This window comes from Mixophyes fleayi, chromosome 11 (genome assembly GCF_038048845.1).
Source record: "Mixophyes fleayi isolate aMixFle1 chromosome 11, aMixFle1.hap1, whole genome shotgun sequence".
Classification (NCBI taxonomy): Eukaryota; Metazoa; Chordata; class Amphibia; order Anura; family Limnodynastidae; genus Mixophyes; species Mixophyes fleayi.
Genome location: NC_134412.1, coordinates 99,441,252 through 99,461,251, shown reverse-complemented (window position 1 = coordinate 99,461,251; position 20,000 = coordinate 99,441,252). Strand labels below are relative to the sequence as shown.

The window sequence follows — 20,000 nt, the reverse complement described above, 5'->3', positions numbered from 1 at the left end:
TCAGAGGGCTAGATTTACTAAGCTGCGGGTTTGAAATAGTGGGGATGTTGCCTATAGCAACCAATCAGATTCTAGCTGTCATTTTGTAGACTGTACTAAATAAATGAACACTAGGATCTGATTGGTTGCTATAGGCAACATCCCCACTTTTTTAGACCCGCAGCTTAGTAAATGTAGCCCAGAGTCACAGTTGCAGTAATAGTATACATTATATTTGCATAAATATCTCTAGATTAAACATGGGAAGTATGCGTCTCTTTACTTTAAGGGCAATAAGCAATTTGGACAAACACAAAGCTCATACATTCTTGATTTAAAAATTGTTCTCCAAGGGCCCATGATGGAAGTAACCCAATATCGCAGAGAATAATACCGAGCGCTACTGTGTAAGCGTCTACCTACCTTCTATTTATAATCAATTGTTTGATTTTATTTGTAATGATTCCTATAAAGCTTTTGAACTGTTCTTTATTTGACATTAGAGTATTTTGTGTTGATTGGTGGTAATCATTCCCAAATAACTCCATTGTGATCCCACGATGTGAAACACGCCAAAGGAGGCGATATAATCACCGTACTTATAGTGAAATTCTGTATTACATAGTGAGTACACTGTGTATGTCTCCCTCTATTGTTTGACTTTCCAGTGTTTCCTGACATCTTATCACCACAGACTCTACCTATATTCTATGTTCTCTTTCTTGTCTTACGTGGGGGACAGCACGTTCCTCTCATAGATAAGTGTTGGGGGACAGCAGACACCATCTTTGTGGAGTTTGAATATTCTCCCTGTGTTTACATTATATGAACATTCTCTGTAATATTCAGTGTAATATGTTGGTGCTATATAGATAAACTAATATTCTGTTGTCGTGTTTGACATACATGTAATGTCTGTCACATAGACATAGATGAGCACTTTACTCCTGGCTTTCTCTGGTGTAAGGAGACGATTATTCTTTAGTGTCTAGAACGAAACATTTTACTCTTTGCCCAATCACTTTTCATCTTCCAATAATCTGTTTAATTTCTTTATTTTTTGCGTACCCCCAAATTTGTTATTCAACGGTAAGCACCAGCATCCGAGCAGTAGATGGCGCTGTTGTACATGTGTACGGAGCCTATATTAGTTGTATAATGCAGTGTATTTAGCTGTCTAGAAATGGATAAATATGGAAGCATCTGTAGTTTGCATTGCTAGACGTACTCGCACTGTTTATCTGGGTATGTCTCTTGTTTCTTATAAAAAGAACTGCAGAAAGTCTAATTCTACCCCCTTACTGACTGCACTCCCTAAACCAACCACGCTGCTCCCCACACAGGGCCTGATTCATAAAGGCACAGATCTGCAGAGCGTAGCGTACACAAACTCGCCCTGTGCATGTCCTTTTGCAAATTTATAATCCACATAAGTATTGGATGTATCCTGCACTGTCTCGTGTAGCAGAGCACAGCAGACCTGCGGGAGCCGATTTACGTGCGCTCAGTATGCGAGCCTTGATGGATCCCGTCCACAATGTTTTATTGCACATTATCCATGTGGATCTGTGTACCCCAAGACCTTCCAGATGATGTTGTATTATCCATTCCAATAGATATAAGAGAACATAACAGCACAATTGAGAGTGAGGATACTGGGCTCTATCACCCACTCAGCACTAGCTGGTAAGCTCGAAGGCAGCCTCATGTGCCAGTGAGGGTACCTGGTATCTCTAATGGGTTCGGAATCACTTGGGTAAATAACTGGAAAAGTAAGTTGACTTTGATTGATATATATATATATATGAAAAACACACATGAATGACAATAATACAAGGAACAAAAGTTCACCACACAATGAGCCTAATAAATGACTCTACCTTGAAGGTTCTATATCCACCGGTTTCCTCGGATCGTTGTCCCAATCGCTGAGCCACACCATTCAGTCCTCTGCCAGGAAGGCAAGGGCTAAGCCCAATGTCATCCTGCTTTTTTCAGGTACACAAGGTAACATGGTCTGCAGAGACTTCATGATCCAACCACTGACACGATCCTGGACCTGCCCAACAGGAGCCGTAAGCACTATTCAATGCTGTCCTATAGTAAAACTCCTAGCTGATGGCTGAGCTCCCCTTTTAAACAATGTGCACTTACCACAATAGCATTATTTTATCAGGGCAAGTTCTAGATAAGGCTTCGCTTGGATTTGGTACCTGCATATGGGAGGGCGGATGCCCAGCCTCCCCCAGGTCCTTAGGTTGCAGCATGCACCCTGTAGTCAGTGGCTCTGGGAAAACTAGCTGACATCCAATATAATGGGCCTGATTCAAGCTGCCACTTGCATTTAAAGACAAGCATTGCACTTGACCATAGTTCCAGCCATATGTAAATGCAAGTGGATATCAAGATATGTTTCCATTTTAATATGGGTGTAAGTACACTCTGGCTAAGCGTTACTTGCTGTATGTGGACAGACAACAACCAGAGTGCAGGATGCGCACATGCATATGTGGAATATAAAGTCCTATCAGAATGTATCCACTAAAAATTCTATAAATATTAATAAAAATATTTGTAATTTTATTTTAATAGTAAATACATAAATCAGGATGTTCTTAATGTGTGCTGTACATACAATGTGTTTTATAGTCTATCGTCTTTGCATACACATGTTCTGTGCTAGCTAGTGGCATGCATACATGTAGGGCCTGATTCATTAAGGAACTTAAATTAAGAAGTTTCGTATTTAAGTCTCCTGGACAAAACCATGTTACAATGCAAGGGGTGCAAACTAGTTTTCTGTTTTGCACATAAGTTAAATACTGACTGTTTTTTCATGTAGCACACAAATACTTGATAGATAATTTGTACACTGAAATTTAAAGTTGATATCAATGGCGCAAGGTCCATTTCTGAGCATGCGCAGAGCTATTTCACGCTAGATACGGCAGGCAAAGGGACTTGCGTCCGAACATGATTCAGGCTCAATGTACTTAAGTCTTTGCTCTTACCTTCAGATAACCCATTAGTGACTTTTCTGGGGAGAATGGTCCCAGAGCTGACCGGCACTTTTGGTGCATCATGGCTGCCCACTGACTGAGGGAGTCTTTAGCCAGAGGCTGGTGCAATTTTGACTTGTCTGAATAGAACAGCGATTTAACTGTGACTTACAGGACCACTGGGGTTACCAGGGGAATGACCCCTACCATAATAATAGTATGGAGTAAATGTTCTTACATCTTTATAGAAATGTGCTTAGAATTTAATACTGTTTTGTGTCTTGCACGGTTCCTTTATTCTGACTAGTTGTATTGTTTTCTGTGCATCCAGCAATGATGGGTTATCCTCCTTAATGTCTGCCTAATGCTGTCAGTGTAAGCTGGTGTGACAGTGGCTGTATTCTGTGCAGCCTGCCATAGGCATGTCAGAGTATGTAAATTATGCACAAGACATTCCAGCTGCTCCCGACTTCTCACAGAGCCAGACATATGGAATCATGACAGTGTTGAGACACACGGACAGGAGTCACCTGGGAGGAGGGGGTCTGGATGCGGACAGTCATGGATAATTTTCCTCAGATGTTCACAACCAAGTTACATTTGTTCAGGAACAGGGCTTAAAAATGAAAGTTAAATAAGGGCATACACATATCCAAACCTAACCTAATGTATCAATGCACACTGCAGGAATATAATGCTGGAACACAGCAATGAGCACTGTATCATTCGCTATAAATACAATAGTCTTCAGGTTTAGGGAGGACTTTAGCATGTTGCACCTACCCCTCACTTCTGCCCTCTGTCGCATGTAAATAGAAGAAAAATAATAATAGTGAGCGCACATCACTCAAACAAGTAGAAAATACCACCACAAATGTATCTGTTTATTAAAAACATTTTATTAAAACATTAATTAAAAACAAATTAATAAAATATATTACATCACATATTCAAACAAAATCTAAACCAAAGTCCAGATAGCCAATTTTCAGGACACAATTAGGTATCTATATCCAGCTGTTTCTTCTACCCTATAGTGCACTTATAGGAGAATTCATCCATATATATTTAATCCATATAGGCTCCAATAGAAAGCAGGTCAAATGGAAGAACAAGTCAAACAGATATATTAGTATCAGGATCCGCCATAAATCTCTGCCCCATTTTAATAAGGAACTTAGCTTCTCAACAGTCATGGGGTCCACTTCACAGGTGAGCAATCTGGAGGTAGGACACCGGCAGTCTGTGTCGGCGGTCTCTCACCCCTCTCTCACCCCGCCTGCTACAGCTGACTAACGATCCCTCTTCAACCAACAATAACTAAGCCGACTGCCCAACGGTTTCTTTCCCACAGCAAACTCGTTCCTGGTAGCAGTTAAAGATGACTTAGATCCAAACTCTTCCAAATAATGCCCTAAGTCAGGTTATCACACCTGTTGACGGTCTCACGTTAGCCACAAAGCTTCATTTGCGGTTTCTGTGAGTGCCGTGTATTCCACCTCAATGGTGGATATGGCAACAGTAGGTTGTTTTCTGCTTGACCAGCTGACGGCTGCACCTACCAAGACAAACAGGTACCCTGTGTAGGAACGATGATCATCCTCATCGAATCCCCAATCAGCATCACAGAAAGTCTGTAAAGGGTCCTTTCATGTCAAATCATCGCAAAACATGTAACTTTTCAACCCGACCATCTCAGATTTTCGTGAAATTTAGGATGGCAGACGACCTAAAGTAACTTTCATATGTAACATTTTAGAGAAGAACACAGAGAGAGACTACAAGTCAAGTCTGAACTTTCAGTTGCGTGGTTAGCGCAAAAAGTGTTCAACTGCAGCACTTAATATTTTTTTTACTCCTGTTCCCAAAGTCTTCCCAAAATAAAACTTATACCAAAGAGAGATTGTATTTAACTGCATAACATACTTTATGTACCAAAAAATTAAATATACACTTTTTTAGATATTCAAGGTCAAAGGTATGTAAAACTATTTTTTTATGACAACTAAGGTCCCATAGTTTCTAAACAAGACCAACACAATGAGAAGTTTTGATTTGTTTTAGTTGACCTTGCAAGCATAAATTTTACATTTTTTGTCATGTTTGCAACCCCGTTGCATGAACACCGTGTATCACTGAGGGCTAAAATATTACGTATGAAAGTTACTTTATGTCGTCTACCATCTTACCAACTTTCAGGAAATTCTGAGATGGTCGGGTTGGAAGCTGTGATGATTTGGCGTGGAATGCCCCTAAGGTTGAATTCTTGGTTTTTGCAAATCCTACATTTAAAGAACTTGTATCTTTTAGGTGTCTTAGAATTCTCTTGATCGCAATCCAGTGTTGGGACAACAACAACGTGACAGAGGACAGAAATGTGGGGGTTCGTATATAGGAGCGCTACGCTCCGTGTCCTATTTACCTTGCGTTTCCCTGGTGGTGTAGTGTATAGGAAGTGGGGCACCAGCCTCACGTCCGTGCTGCACTATTGCGCATGCGCGATTGCTGAGACTAGAAGTTCGCACTTCCGAGTTTCAGACTGTGAGAGAGGATGCAGGACAGCTAGCTGCGTACTTCTGTATCATCATCATCAGTTATTTATATAGCGCCACTAATTCCACAGCGCTGTACAGAGAACTCACTCACATCAGTCCCTGTCCCAATGGGGCTTAGTCTAAATTCCCTAACACACACACAGACAGATAGAGAGACTAAGGTCAAGTTAAGAGCAGCCAATTAACCTACTAGTATGTTTTTGGAGCGTGGGAAGAAACCCACACAAACATGGAAAGAACATACAGATAAAGACATGGTTGGGAATCCACCCCAGTGCTGTGAGGCAGAAGTGCTAACCACTAATTGACTCTGCCGCCCAGTATTACATGTTGCAGAGCTTTATCCAGGAGTAGCCACATCTGATCTCCGCTTATCTGCATTACACCCAATGTCCTTCCTTAGAATTGTATTAATATCACTGTCTGATCCTTCTGTCCTGGCAGCATTTCCTGGTATTACTGTCTGTCTCCCCTACTAGTAATTACATTTCTGGGTGATGTCTGTCTAACAGCTGAAACGTTCTCCCACTTCTGCTATCGAAACCTTTCAGGCAGACCCCTTGCAGTCGCCAAATTAATAATACTGTAACCTCAAAAAGCTGAAGGGAAAATATCAGTAATTATTACACATACCGGGCACCATTTCAAGTTGTATTACATTAATACTATGATATGAGTTTAATTAATGACTAGCGATAAGCATCATTAATACAGTGCAATGTGTAGTGTCAATTACTAACTGTAATCTGCCCATAGTATTATTTAGTGAGCCTCCCCTCTGAGAGCGCCTCTCCTTGTATAGAAATCTTAATTCATACCAATAATCTGTATTGCAACGGTACTGTGTGTGTCTATAAATACTTCCATTCATACCATCCTAGCACACATACTGGTTGATGTGTGTCTGTATAACCTGGGGCACCTGCTGATTTGGTGTTAGTGGTGTTAGGAGATCTTCTGGCTCAGACATGTGGGATCTGAGTCATTAAGGAAATAAGGCAAAAAAAGGAGTAAATTTGCTCCTGGACAAACCGTGTTACACTGCAAGGGGTGCAGATTAGTTTATTATTTGCACATAAGATAAATACTGGCTGCTTTTCATGCAGCACACACATACTTGATAGCTATTTTTACACGGACATGTAAAGTTGATCTAGGACATGTCCTACCCCAACTATAAATCAGGGGCCTCAAATTTCTCATTATAGAGCTCTTCTTGCAGATGATCCCATCATGAACCCAAAATAAATCTTTGGGGGGTTATTAACAACAGTATGAACAATTTTTGATATGTTTTGTCAAAAATTAACAAAATGGATTTTTGAGATAATCAAAATTTTCATTTTGAAAATTTTTGATTTTTAATTTGTCTTGAAACAAACTGCTATATATCGTAAGAAATCCCATAAAACGAAGCTTTACCAAACTGTTTAGCTCAATCAGGTGAGCTACAAATGCAATTTAAAGAAGTGTTGAAAGCAAATTTTTTGTTAAAAATTGCAGCTTTAAAGACATATAACTTCAAAAGCAGTGCACATATCAGCCTAAGATTTGGGTTTTGTTTTTTTACACCCATGGCAGAATTTATTATACCAAATTTTCTTACAATCCGAAATGGTCAGTTTGAAACCATGTGTTGATTTGCTGTGGAATGACCCATCTCTGTTAGGAGTCTACGCACACGTACGTCAGACGTCCGCCTGGCCCAAACACTAGTTTGTTTAGGTTGAATCTTGAGATATAGCTGAGTAAGCTTTTTATGTGTGTGTTTCATCTTCTTAAGTTTGGCCACAAAAGTGTCCAACTCTAATTAAGGCCCATATTCTCTGTGACATTTTTATCTTATTTTAGAAGTTTTCAGTAAATACCTGTGACACATCCACATAGTCTACCAACGTATGACCATAGCATCCAGGGAGACGTTCGTGTATCTAAGCATGTTGTGTACAGTACCACAACCCCCATCTTGTCACATATACCATATAATCAATCCATTGGATTATTACTTTGCTTTTTAAATACTTTTCAATTCATTTTAACTTGCATAGATTCCAATACTTGTAGGAAAGATGAGAAAAAAGGATTTTTAAACCCTGGTTCTGTGCCCTGGAAATGAATTGTCTACTTTGCATCCAGCAGAGGTTGGGAAGCGCTGTCTTAGGACCAGTGCTGGTAGCATTATATTGTATGAGACACCAGTGTGTGGACAGTTTGTTTTTTGGAAGCCTGAACAACAATAAATGTTAAGGTTTCTTCTTATGTAAAGATCACTGTGAAGATACGTGGTTCCCAAATCACTCAGACACGGTATTAGAGGAAAAATAGAAGGATGATTTATTCTGCAGAACAGTATTAAATACAGCACGGCCCTCTTAACAATAGTCGGTCCATACACCGTGCCCCTTTCTTTATGATCACTCATTCACATTATTTTATTTGTTTCATTGTAAAACTGATACATAACCTCCGTACATCCCCTCCCAATTATCTACACCATGACACTGTTTCTGGGCACACACTGAGCTGGCAGCCGCGTGATACTTCTGCACATTTACCAGGCGATGTTTGATAACCGAGATATGTAAGGACTTTATGGAATGAACAGCCATGATTATTACACTGGGAAATATCAGGTTTTTCATCTAGATTCCAGAAGACAAAGCTGCAATCAACTACTCTATAGGATAACACCGATCATTACCAAAGGCTACTTAAAGTGGAAATAAAGCTGAAAACAAGAATAAATATACATGTCTAGAACAGGATACATCTTGTATTTCCTTAAATGTTAAACAGCTGAATAAGCAGCTTGTGACACTCACAAGTCCTCCGTTACTGATATATCTCCTTCTGTCTCTCTGTATTGGTGAGTTAATTCAGGTGCGCACTTGGGAAGGTGGGAGGGGTTGTCAGGTGGCCTGAAATCTCCCCTCCCGGCCCAGGGATTGGGCTGCAAAAGAGGAAGGCTGCCTTTGAAACATACAGCGTCGGATGGATGAAGGTGTGAGAGAATGAGTTTGCATGAGGGGAAGGGGGGCTATTACTTTAACTGTGGGATGATAGTGGGGGGCTAATCATTTAATAGTGGATGGGAGCTACACATTTATTGGTGGGGTGATGGTGGGAGCAATGTATTTGATGGGGACTATTTCAATTAATATTGGGATGGTTTGGGGGCTGCTAATTGAATGTTAGAGTTAAAGAGAAGGAGGGCTATTTGTTAAAATGTGAATACTAATACTTTAATGTTGGGTGGTTTCGGTGATAAATAGGTTTATGTATTAAATATGAATAGTATTAATTTAATGTTGGAGCAAGTTGGGGAGCATCAGGGCCATCTTTTCCATTGGGCACGATGGGCAGGTATATCTATATATGTAGGGGCCCCGGTGCACTGCTTTGCCCGAGGGCCCATAATGTTGTTAAGATGGCCCTGGGGAGAATACGGGATTATAGACACCAACAGCAGGTAGGAAGAACATGTACAGCTGGCGAGAGCTGGACAATCTGCCAACTGTCATAGTTCTGGAGGGGCCGCCCAAAGATGTGTAACCGTCATATTCAGTCAGCACTTTGTTCCTGCTGTAGGGGCCACGGAGAAGCATACCCTGCTCACACCTAACATCACTGCCCATGGAGAACAGACTAGGACTGTGCAAAATGACAGCTACACCCTTGTATGCTGGTCATCTCCCCTATAGAAATCCTGCCTTCATCCCTGTAAACCTAGACACTATGGGACCGATTCATTAAGGAATGTAAATACCGATATGTGCCATAATTTGCATATAATTGGTCTTTGCATGCCCAGAACCAAAGCATACGCCAGTGAACACAGCAATGTCTAATTTATCTTCAAGTGCGAAGGGGGGGGGACTGGGCGTATGCACGTAGTCAGCGTACAGTCAGGGCGTGCGCAGCAGCGTCTGATTCAAGCTTTGGGCATCTCAATGGTGCGTGTTTATCTGTCGTATCACTTGTAGCTGCTGGTCTGGTGTAAGCGCCGACTACTAGTGATGACGCCTGTGTGCGAAAGCTAGAACATGTTTACATTCAGGAATAACTGTAAAAATGTGTTTTATGTACAGCAGATTATGTACAGCAGATTATGTACAGCGGATTATGTACAGCGGATTATGTACAGCGGATTATGTACAGCGGATTATGTACAGCGGATTATGTACAGCGGATTATGTACAGCGGATTATGTACAGCGGATTATGTACAGCAGATTATGTACAGCGGATTATGTACAGCAGATTATGTACAGCGGATTATGTACAGCGGATTATGTACAGCGGATTATGTACAGCGGATTATGTACAGCGGATTATGTACAGCAGATTATGTACAGCAGATTTTTTTTTTTTTTTATATTTTGTCATTAATGACTATGGGCCTGATTCATTAAGGGTCTTAAATGAAGAGGTATCTTATTTCAATCTCCTGGACAAAACCATGTTACAATGTAAGGGGTGCAAATTAGTTTTCTGTTTTGCACATAAGTTAAATACTGACTGTTTCTTCATGTAGCACACAAATACATGATAGCTTATTTCTACACTGAAATTTAAAGTTGATATTTGTGTGTTACATGAAAAAACAGTCAGTATTTAACTTATGTGCAAAACAGAAAACTAATTTGCACCCCTTACATTGTAACATGGTTTTGTCCAGGAGACTGAAATAAGATACCTCTTCATTTAAGACCCTTAATGAATCAGGCCCCATATTATTAACAGGTAATTTTATTTTTTTTCTGCTGTGTTCTTTTGGGACTTTGTTTTCCACATAAGCATTGGACGTATCCTGCAGTGTATTGTCTGTTAGAGCAGCGAGGCCCTGGCCCTGTATTCATCAGCAGACGTATCTTTACATCCCCTGCTTGTTGAATGCGGATGTTGGACTTATGTGCGTTTTTTTAAAAAAAAACCAGTACGTTTGTTTTGCGCGCTTTAATAAATCCGACCCCAAGCTATGTGGAAGAGGCCGCAGTTCAGAGGAAGCCGCCATTTGTATTTCTATGTTTAAGCAGAATCTTTGTTAACATTGGTAGAAGAAAAGTATCAAAGATAAAGCGATTAGCAGGTCAGCTGGAGACATAACTTGTTGTGCGCTACCAACACTAATAAAGATGCTGTTTCAACATAAGAGGCTAATGGCATCTGGGAAGGATTCCCGCCCCGTGAAGTTATGTTGGTGGTTGTCTTATCAGGACTTGATTTGTAACAGGAGACAGGACCAACTTAATAGATGGACTTGTGTTTCCTAACCTCACCCAGGGACCCATTTGTCAACATGCGAGTCCCCAAAGTAACATTTTCTTTCACCATACATCTCTGCGTGAACACACATTTTTATTAGACCCACTAAAGCGTGAAAACCAAACTTGCCAAGTCGATTTGAATCATTAAAGAAAAGATTGCTTAAAGGACTGGACAACAGTGTTAAGTCCAAAATTAAAAACACCTCCACTATAATACCAAAGGGTACATTGTGGCAGGACCAGGAGAGTACCACGGTGCAGACTGCTAAAGCCCAGAAAAAATAAGATTTAAATAACTGTCAAAATCTCATTGAAAGCAATGGACTGAAATAATGGTTTACGTCTGGTCTCAGGAGCCAAATTGAATTTAGTTGTTGTTGTGAAAAGTGTTGTTAAGTGTTTTTCAGAGGTTGGAAACTGTCTGCTCCATTGGGTTTCATCATGTGTAGATGCAATTTAAAAAGCATCAAAGAGCATAAAAGTCACGTGCAAAATTGGCATTTATAACACTTAAAGGACCCCTCTGTCAGAAAGTGCTGACACCTTTCTGTTCTACAGGGACCCCACCAGATACATGACTTGTTCCTGAACTGAAATATGGATTACAAATTAAATCTCAACTTAGAGCCAGGAGATGTAAAATCTAATCAGTCTCCATTACTTTTATAAGGTTCATACTCCCAGCCAGGTTGGCATTCTCGTCACCCCAGCAGGTGGGACTGGTCAGGTAACTGATTGCTCCAACCTGGTTCCCCAACTAGTTCTTCAGCTTCAGACAAGCTGCTCTCTGTGGGCATTTATTAGATTGTATTTAATATTGGTGGGAGTCCCAGGCAACGCTCCCACTATGACATGACCCATATCTATCTTATATAGTTCACAATCCAGGGCACTACAGCTGGACATTCAGCAGGAAGACAGACCAGGAAATAGCTTCACCCAACGCTTAACTTAAACTAACAAAGGGATTGAAGCTCAGGAAATGCATGGACACGGCTAGGTGCATATATATTACATGTATTTATGCTTAATTTTACCATCTCTTATTTAAGAATTGCAAGTGTTAAATGCATTAAAAACATATCTGTAACTAATAAATACAGAGTCAGACTGAAGCATCTTGTATTACAGTTATAATTTTTTTAAAGTCAGTCTTAATCTGTGCTGACCTGAGATCACTGTGCATCGACGTCTCCTCTGACACACACAAGACTGCACGATCAATGTGATTACAGATGGAACCAGCACACGTTATAGGAAACTGTTTAACAATCTTGTTGTGGTGCATTGGGCAGGATTTGATAGCCGTCCATGTTCAGTTAGATCATTTTAACCAATCTGCTGTATTTTATTTTCCTCATAGTCTGAGATTCTGAAGGGAACTAGTTCTAAGCAGGAAGAATCTTCTCTGTTTTCCGGCACAAGTTGTATCAACAATCAAATCCAATCACAATTGTTGGATATCTAAACCAGTTTACTTATTTTAGTACAAAATTCATATGCTGCTTACAACAAATATTTAATCTCAAAATTGACTCCTCCTTTAGCTATTATTATAGGTAGGTATTTACTTGGAAAAATAGTATCAAGTTTGGATAATTTACTAGGGGAAAATGAGGAATTAACCAAATATATCTGAGAGTGAGTGAGATACAGGAAACAGATGGAAGCGGGTCACAATACTTAGGAAACGGACTGACATTATAGGATGGGGTTACGATGAATAGTGTAAGGACTGTGGTAGACGGTGTAGTCTAAGGCTGCATCCAGCTCTGCACCAGTCACAAACGTCAGTGTACTTACACACAGATACACTTACACCAGGTCATAAGCACAAGAAAAGGGTTTAGACATTTGATTCAATAGAGAAAAACCCATTAGCTATTAGGTTTGATTTATATAAAAAGACCTGTATAGGACATATAACAATCCTTCATGTGTACAAATGAAAGTAGCAAAAAATTAATTCTAAAATATGACTACAAAATATAATATATGCACAAGCAGTGAAGAAAATCCCCTATCGGTGTCAGATGTGAATCCGCAGTCGGCCAATCAGAAGCGGCTAGCTGATGCTGGTGACCATTATCATCATCAGAATGTAATTGATAGACTGTTGCCAGGCATATCTCTGTGTGGGTCTGTCTCAGTTCACAATTACCCAAACTCCCTAATTGTACTAGTTTACTTTACATTCTTCTTTCTCTCCCCGCCTCTCCAAGCGTATTGAAGCGCAGATATAAAATCATATGGATGTGAAACGGAAAAATCTTTACTCTGAGAACATGTTCGCATGTCATACAATAAACTAAAAACATTTTCATTGCATAGAATAACATATTTTTGTATTCCATGACCTGTTATAGGTGAACATTTATCAGAAAGATAAGTGCAGGTTAAAAGGGGCCTAATAGGTATCAGATATATCTACAATAACAGATTTTATAGTTCGGAGGAAGGTTTTAAATCTGGGAAAGTAAAATAAAACTACAAAAATGGTTGGTGAGAGAACAGGAACAAGAGAGATGCCTGGAAAAGAGAGAGAGAGGAACAAGAGAGATGTCTGGAAAAGAGAGAAAGAGGAACAAGAGAGATGTCTGGAAAAGAGAGGAACAAGAGAGATGTCTAGAAAAGAGAGGAACAAGAGAGATGTCTGGAAAAGAGAGAGAGAGGAACAAGAGAGATGTCTGGAAAAGAGAGAGAGAGGAACAAGAGAGATGTCTGGAAAAGAGAGGAACAAGAGAGATGTCTGGAAAAGAGAGGAACAAGTGAGATGTCTGGAAAAGAGAGGAACAAGAGAGATGTCTGGAAAAGAGAGGAACAAGAGAGATGTCTGGAAAAGAGAGGAACAAGAGAGATGTCTAGAAAAGAGAGGAACAAGAGAGATGTCTGGAAAAGAGAGAGGAACGAGAGATGTCTTTAAAAGAGAGAGAGAGGAACAAGAGAGATGTCTGAAAAAGAGAGAGAGAGGAACAAGAGAGATGTCTGGAAAAGAGAGAGAGAGAGGAACAAGAGAGATGTCTGGAAAAGAGAGAGAGAGGAACAAGAGAGATGTCTGGAAAAAAGAGAGAGAGAGGAACAAGAGAGATGTCTTTAAAAGAGAGAGAGAGGAACAAGAGAGATGTCTGGAAAAGAGAGAGAGGAACAAGAGAGATGTCTGGAAAAGAGAGAGAGAGAGGAACAAGAGAGATGTCTGGAAAAGAGAGAGAGAGAGAGAGGAACAAGAGAGATGTCTGAAAAAGAGAGAGAGAGAGGAACAAGAGAGATGTCTGGAAAAGAGAGAGAGAGAGGAACAAGAGAGATGTCTGGAAAAGAGAGAGAGAGAGGAACAAGAGAGATGTCTGGAAAAGAGAGAGAGAGAGGAACAAGAGAGATGTCTGGAAAAGAGAGAGAGAGAGAGAGGAACAAGAGAGATGTCTGGAAAAGAGAGAGAGAGAGAGAGAGGAACAAGAGAGATGTCTGGAAAAGAGAGAGAGAGAGGAACAAGAGAGATGTCTTTAAAAGAGAGAGAGAGGAACAAGAGAGATGTCTGGAAAAGAGAGAGAGAGGAACAAGAGAGATGTCTGGAAAAGAGAGAGAGAGAGGAACAAGAGAGATGTCTGGAAAAGAGAGAGAGAGAGGAACAAGAGAGATGTCTGGAAAAGAGAGAGAGAGGAACAAGAGAGATGTCTAGAAAAGAGAGGAACAAGAGAGATGTCTAGAAAAGAGAGGAACAAGAGAGATGTCTAGAAAAGAGAGGAACAAGAGAGATGTCTAGAAAAGAGAGGAACAAGAGAGATGTCTAGAAAAGAGAGGAACAAGAGAGATGTCTAGAAAAGAGAGGAACAAGAGAGATGTCTAGAAAAGAGAGGAACAAGAGAGATGTCTAGAAAAGAGAGAGAGGAACAAGAGAGATGTCTGGAAAAGAGAGAGAGAGAGGAACAAGAGAGATGTCTGGAAAAGAGAGAGGAACAAGAGAGATGCCTGGAAAAGAGAGGAACAAGAGAGATGCCTAGAAAAGAGAGGAACAAGAGAGATGTCTAGAAAAGAGAGGAACAAGAGAGATGTCTAGAAAAGAGAGGAACAAGAGAGATGTCTAGAAAAGAGAGGAACAAGAGAGATGTCTAGAAAAGAGAGGAACAAGAGAGATGTCTAGAAAAGAGAGGAACAAGAGAGATGTCTAGAAAAGAGAGGAACAAGAGAGATGTCTAGAAAAGAGAGGAACAAGAGAGATGTCTAGAAAAGAGAGGAACAAGAGAGATGTCTAGAAAAGAGAGGAACAAGAGAGATGTCTAGAAAAGAGAGGAACAAGAGAGATGTCTAGAAAAGAGAGGAACAAGAGAGATGTCTAGAAAAGAGAGGAACAAGAGAGATGTCTAGAAAAGAGAGGAACAAGAGAGATGTCTAGAAAAGAGAGGAACAAGAGAGATGTCTAGAAAAGAGAGAGAGGGGAACAAGAGAGATATCTAGAAAAGAGAGAGAGGAACAAGAGAGATGTCTGGAAAAGAGAGAGAGAGAGGAACAAGAGAGGTGTCTGGAAAAGAGAGAGAGAGGGGAACAAGAGAGGTGTCTGGAAAAGAGAGAGAGAGGGGAACAAGAGAGATGTCTGGAAAAGAGAGAGAGAGGGGAACAAGAGAGATGTCTGGAAAAGAGAGAGAGAGAGGGGAACAAGAGAGATGTCTGGAAAAGAGAGAGAGAGAGGGGAACAAGAGAGATGTCTGGAAAAGAGAGAGAGAGAGGGGAACAAGAGAGATGTCTGGAAAAGAGAGAGAGAGAGGGGAACAAGAGAGATGTCTGGAAAAGAGAGAGAGAGAGGGGAACAAGAGAGATGTCTGGAAAAGAGAGAGAGAGAGGGGAACAAGAGAGATGTCTGGAAAAGAGAGAGAGAGAGGGGAACAAGAGAGATGTCTGGAAAAGAGAGAGAGAGAGGGGAACAAGAGAGATGTCTGGAAAAGAGAGAGAGAGAGGGGAACAAGAGAGATGTCTGGAAAAGAGAGAGAGAGGGGAACAAGAGAGATGTCTGGAAAAGAGAGAGAGAGGGGAACAAGAGAGATGTCTGGAAACGAGAGAGAGAGGGGAACAAGAGAGATGTCTGGAAAAGAGAGAGAGAGGGGAACAAGAGAGATGTCTGGAAAAGAGAGAGAGAGGGGAACAAGAGAGATGTCTGGAAAAGAGAGAGAGAGGGGAACAAGAGAGATGTCTGGAAAAGAGAGAGAGAGGGGAACAAGAGAGATGTCTGGAAAAGAGAGAGAGAGGGGAACAAGAGAGATGTCTGGAAAAGAGAGAGAGAGGGGAACAAGAGAGATGTCTGGAAAAGAGAGAGAGAGGGGAACAAGAGAGATGTCTGGAAAAGAGAGGGGAACAAGAGAGATGTCTGGAAAAGAGAGAGGAACAAGAGAGATGTCTGGAAAAGAGAGAGGAACAAGAGAGATGTCTGGAAAAGAGAGAGAGAGGAACAAGAGAGATGTCTGGAAAAGAGAGAGAGGAACAAGAGAGATGTCTGGAAAAGAGAGAGAGGAACAAGAGAGATGTCTGGAAAAGAGAGAGAGAGAGGAACAAGAGAGATGTCTGGAAAAGAGAGAGAGAGAGGAACAAGAGAGATGTCTGGAAAAGAGAGAGAGAGAGGAACAAGAGAGATGTCTGGAAAAGAGAGAGAGAGAGGAACAAGAGAGATGTCTGGAAAAGAGAGAGAGGAACAAGAGAGATGTCTGGAAAAGAGAGAGAGAAAGAGGAACAAGAGAGATGTCTGGAAAAGAGAGGGGAACAAGAGAGATGTCTGGAAAAGAGAGAGCGAGAGGAACAAGAGATGTCTGGAAAAGAGAGAGGAACGAGAGATGTCTGGAAAAGAGAGAGAGGAACAAGAGAGATGTCTGGAAAAGAGAGAGGAACAAGAGAGATGTCTGGAAAAGAGAGAGGAACAAGAGAGATGTCTGGAAAAGAGAGAGAGAGGAACAAGAGAGATGTCTGGAAAAGAGAGAGAGAGGAACAAGAGAGATGTCTGGAAAAGAGAGAGAGAGGAACAAGAGAGATGTCTGGAAAAGAGAGAGAGAGGAACAAGAGAGATGTCTGGAAAAGAGAGAGAGAGAGAGAGAGGAACAAGAGAGATGTCTGGAAAAGAGAGAGAGAGAGAGGAACAAGAGAGATGTCTGGAAAAGAGAGAGAGAGAGGAACAAGAGAGATGTCTGGAAAAGAGAGAGAGAGGGGAACAAGAGAGATGTCTGGAAAAGAGAGAGAGAGGGGAACAAGAGAGATGTCTGGAAAAGAGAGAGAGAGGGGAACAAGAGAGATGTCTGGAAAAGAGAGAGAGAGGGGAACAAGAGAGATGTCTGGAAAAGAGAGGGGAACAAGAGAGATGTCTGGAAAAGAGAGGGGAACAAGAGAGATGTCTGGAAAAGAGAGAGGAACAAGAGAGATGTCTGGAAAAGAGAGAGGAACAAGAGAGATGTCTGGAAAAGAGAGAGAGAGGAACAAGAGAGATGTCTGGAAAAGAGAGAGAGAGAGGAACAAGAGAGATGTCTGGAAAAGAGAGAGAGAGAGGAACAAGAGAGATGTCTGGAAAAGAGAGAGAGAGAGGAACAAGAGAGATGTCTGGAAAAGAGAGAGAGAGAGGAACAAGAGAGATGTCTGGAAAAGAGAGAGAGAGAGGAACAAGAGAGATGTCTGGAAAAGAGAGAGAGAGAGGAACAAGAGAGATGTCTGGAAAAGAGAGAGAGAGAGGAACAAGAGAGATGTCTGGAAAAGAGAGAGAGAGGAACAAGAGAGATGTCTGGAAAAGAGAGAGAGAAAGAGGAACAAGAGAGATGTCTGGAAAAGAGAGAGAGAGAGGAACAAGAGAGATGTCTGGAAAAGAGAGAGAGCGAGAGGAACAAGAGAGATGTCTGGAAAAGAGAGAGAGCGAGAGGAACAAGAGAGATGTCTGGAAAAGAGAGAGAGAAAGAGGAACAAGAGAGATGTCTGGAAAAGAGAGAGAGAGAGGAACAAGAGAGATGTCTGGAAAAGAGAGAGAGAGAGGAACAAGAGAGATGTCTGGAAAAGAGAGAGAGAGAGAGGAACAAGAGATGTCTGGAAAAGAGAGAGGAACAAGAGAGATGTCTGGAAAAGAGAGAGGAACAAGAGAGATGTCTGGAAAAGAGAGAGGAACAAGAGAGATGTCTGGAAAAGAGAGAGGAACAAGAGAGATGTCTGGAAAAGAGAGAGAGAGGAACAAGAGAGATGTCTGGAAAAGAGAGAGAGAGGAACAAGAGAGATGTCTGGAAAAGAGAGAGAGAGGAACAAGAGAGATGTCTGGAAAAGAGAGAGAGAGGAACAAGAGATGTCTGGAAAAGAGAGAGAGAGAGAGAGAGAGAGGAACAAGAGAGATGTCTGGAAAAGAGAGAGAGAGGAACAAGAGAGATGTCTGGAAAAGAGAGAGGAACAAGAGAGATGTCTGGAAAAGAGAGAGGAACAAGAGAGATGTCTGGAAAAGAGAGAGGAACAAGAGAGATGTCTGGAAAAGAGAGAGGAACAAGAGAGATGTCTGGAAAAGAGAGAGGAACAAGAGAGATGTCTGGAAAAGAGAGAGGAACAAGAGAGATGTCTGGAAAAGAGAGAGGAACAAGAGAGATGTCTGGAAAAGAGAGAGGAACAAGAGAGATGTCTGGAAAAGAGAGAGGAACAAGAGAGATGTCTGGAAAAGAGAGAGGAACAAGAGAGATGTCTGGAAAAGAGAGAGGAACAAGAGAGATGTCTGGAAAAGAGAGAGGAACAAGAGAGATGTCTGGAAAAGAGAGAGGAACAAGAGAGATGTCTGGAAAAGAGAGAGGAACAAGAGAGATGTCTGGAAAAGAGAGAGAGAGGAACAAGAGAGATGTCTGGAAAAGAGAGAGAGAGAGGAACAAGAGAGGTGTCTGGAAAAGAGAGAGAGGGGAACAAGAGAGGTGTCTGGAAAAGAGAGAGAGAGAGAGGAACAAGAGAGATGTCTGGAAAAGAGAGAGAGAGAGAGGAACAAGAGAGATGTCTGGAAAAGAGAGAGAGAGAGAGGAACAAGAGAGATGTCTGGAAAAGAGAGAGAGAGAGGAACGAGAGAGATGTCTGGAAGAGAGAGAGAGAGAGGAACAAGAGAGATGTCTGCAAAAGAGAGAGAGGAACAAGAGAGATGTCTGGAAAAGAGAGAGAGAGGAACAAGAGAGATGTCTGGAAAAGAGAGAGAGAGGGGAACAAGAGAGATGTCTGGAAAAGAGAGGGGAACAAGAGAGATGTCTGGAAAAGAGAGGGGAACAAGAGAGATGTCTGGAAAAGAGAGAGGAACAAGAGAGATGTCTGGAAAAGAGAGAGGAACAAGAGAGATGTCTGGAAAAGAGAGAGAGAGGAACAAGAGAGATGTCTGGAAAAGAGAGAGAGAGAGGAACAAGAGAGATGTCTGGAAAAGAGAGAGAGAGAGGAACAAGAGAGATGTCTGGAAAAGAGAGAGAGAGAGGAACAAGAGAGATGTCTGGAAAAGAGAGAGAGAGAGGAACAAGAGAGATGTCTGGAAAAGAGAGAGAGAGAGGAACAAGAGAGATGTCTGGAAAAGAGAGAGAGAGAGGAACAAGAGAGATGTCTGGAAAAGAGAGAGAGAGAGGAACAAGAGAGATGTCTGGAAAAGAGAGAGAGAGGAACAAGAGAGATGTCTGGAAAAGAGAGAGAGAAAGAGGAACAAGAGAGATGTCTGGAAAAGAGAGAGAGAGAGGAACAAGAGAGATGTCTGGAAAAGAGAGAGAGCGAGAGGAACAAGAGAGATGTCTGGAAAAGAGAGAGAGCGAGAGGAACAAGAGAGATGTCTGGAAAAGAGAGAGAGAAAGAGGAACAAGAGAGATGTCTGGAAAAGAGAGAGAGAGAGGAACAAGAGAGATGTCTGGAAAAGAGAGAGAGAGAGGAACAAGAGAGATGTCTGGAAAAGAGAGAGAGAGAGAGGAACAAGAGATGTCTGGAAAAGAGAGAGGAACAAGAGAGATGTCTGGAAAAGAGAGAGGAACAAGAGAGATGTCTGGAAAAGAGAGAGGAACAAGAGAGATGTCTGGAAAAGAGAGAGGAACAAGAGAGATGTCTGGAAAAGAGAGAGAGAGGAACAAGAGAGATGTCTGGAAAAGAGAGAGAGAGGAACAAGAGAGATGTCTGGAAAAGAGAGAGAGAGGAACAAGAGAGATGTCTGGAAAAGAGAGAGAGAGGAACAAGAGAGATGTCTGGAAAAGAGAGAGAGAGGAA

The 20,000-nt window shown here is 41.4% G+C and overlaps 1 protein-coding gene across 1 annotated transcript in view; it reads left to right on the top strand.

Moving 5' to 3' along the window:
* LOC142107272 (opioid-binding protein/cell adhesion molecule homolog) overlaps positions 1–20,000 on the top strand; it is a 550,917-nt gene that overhangs the window by 1,366 nt on the left and 529,551 nt on the right. The gene's annotated exons all lie outside the window — the stretch shown is intronic.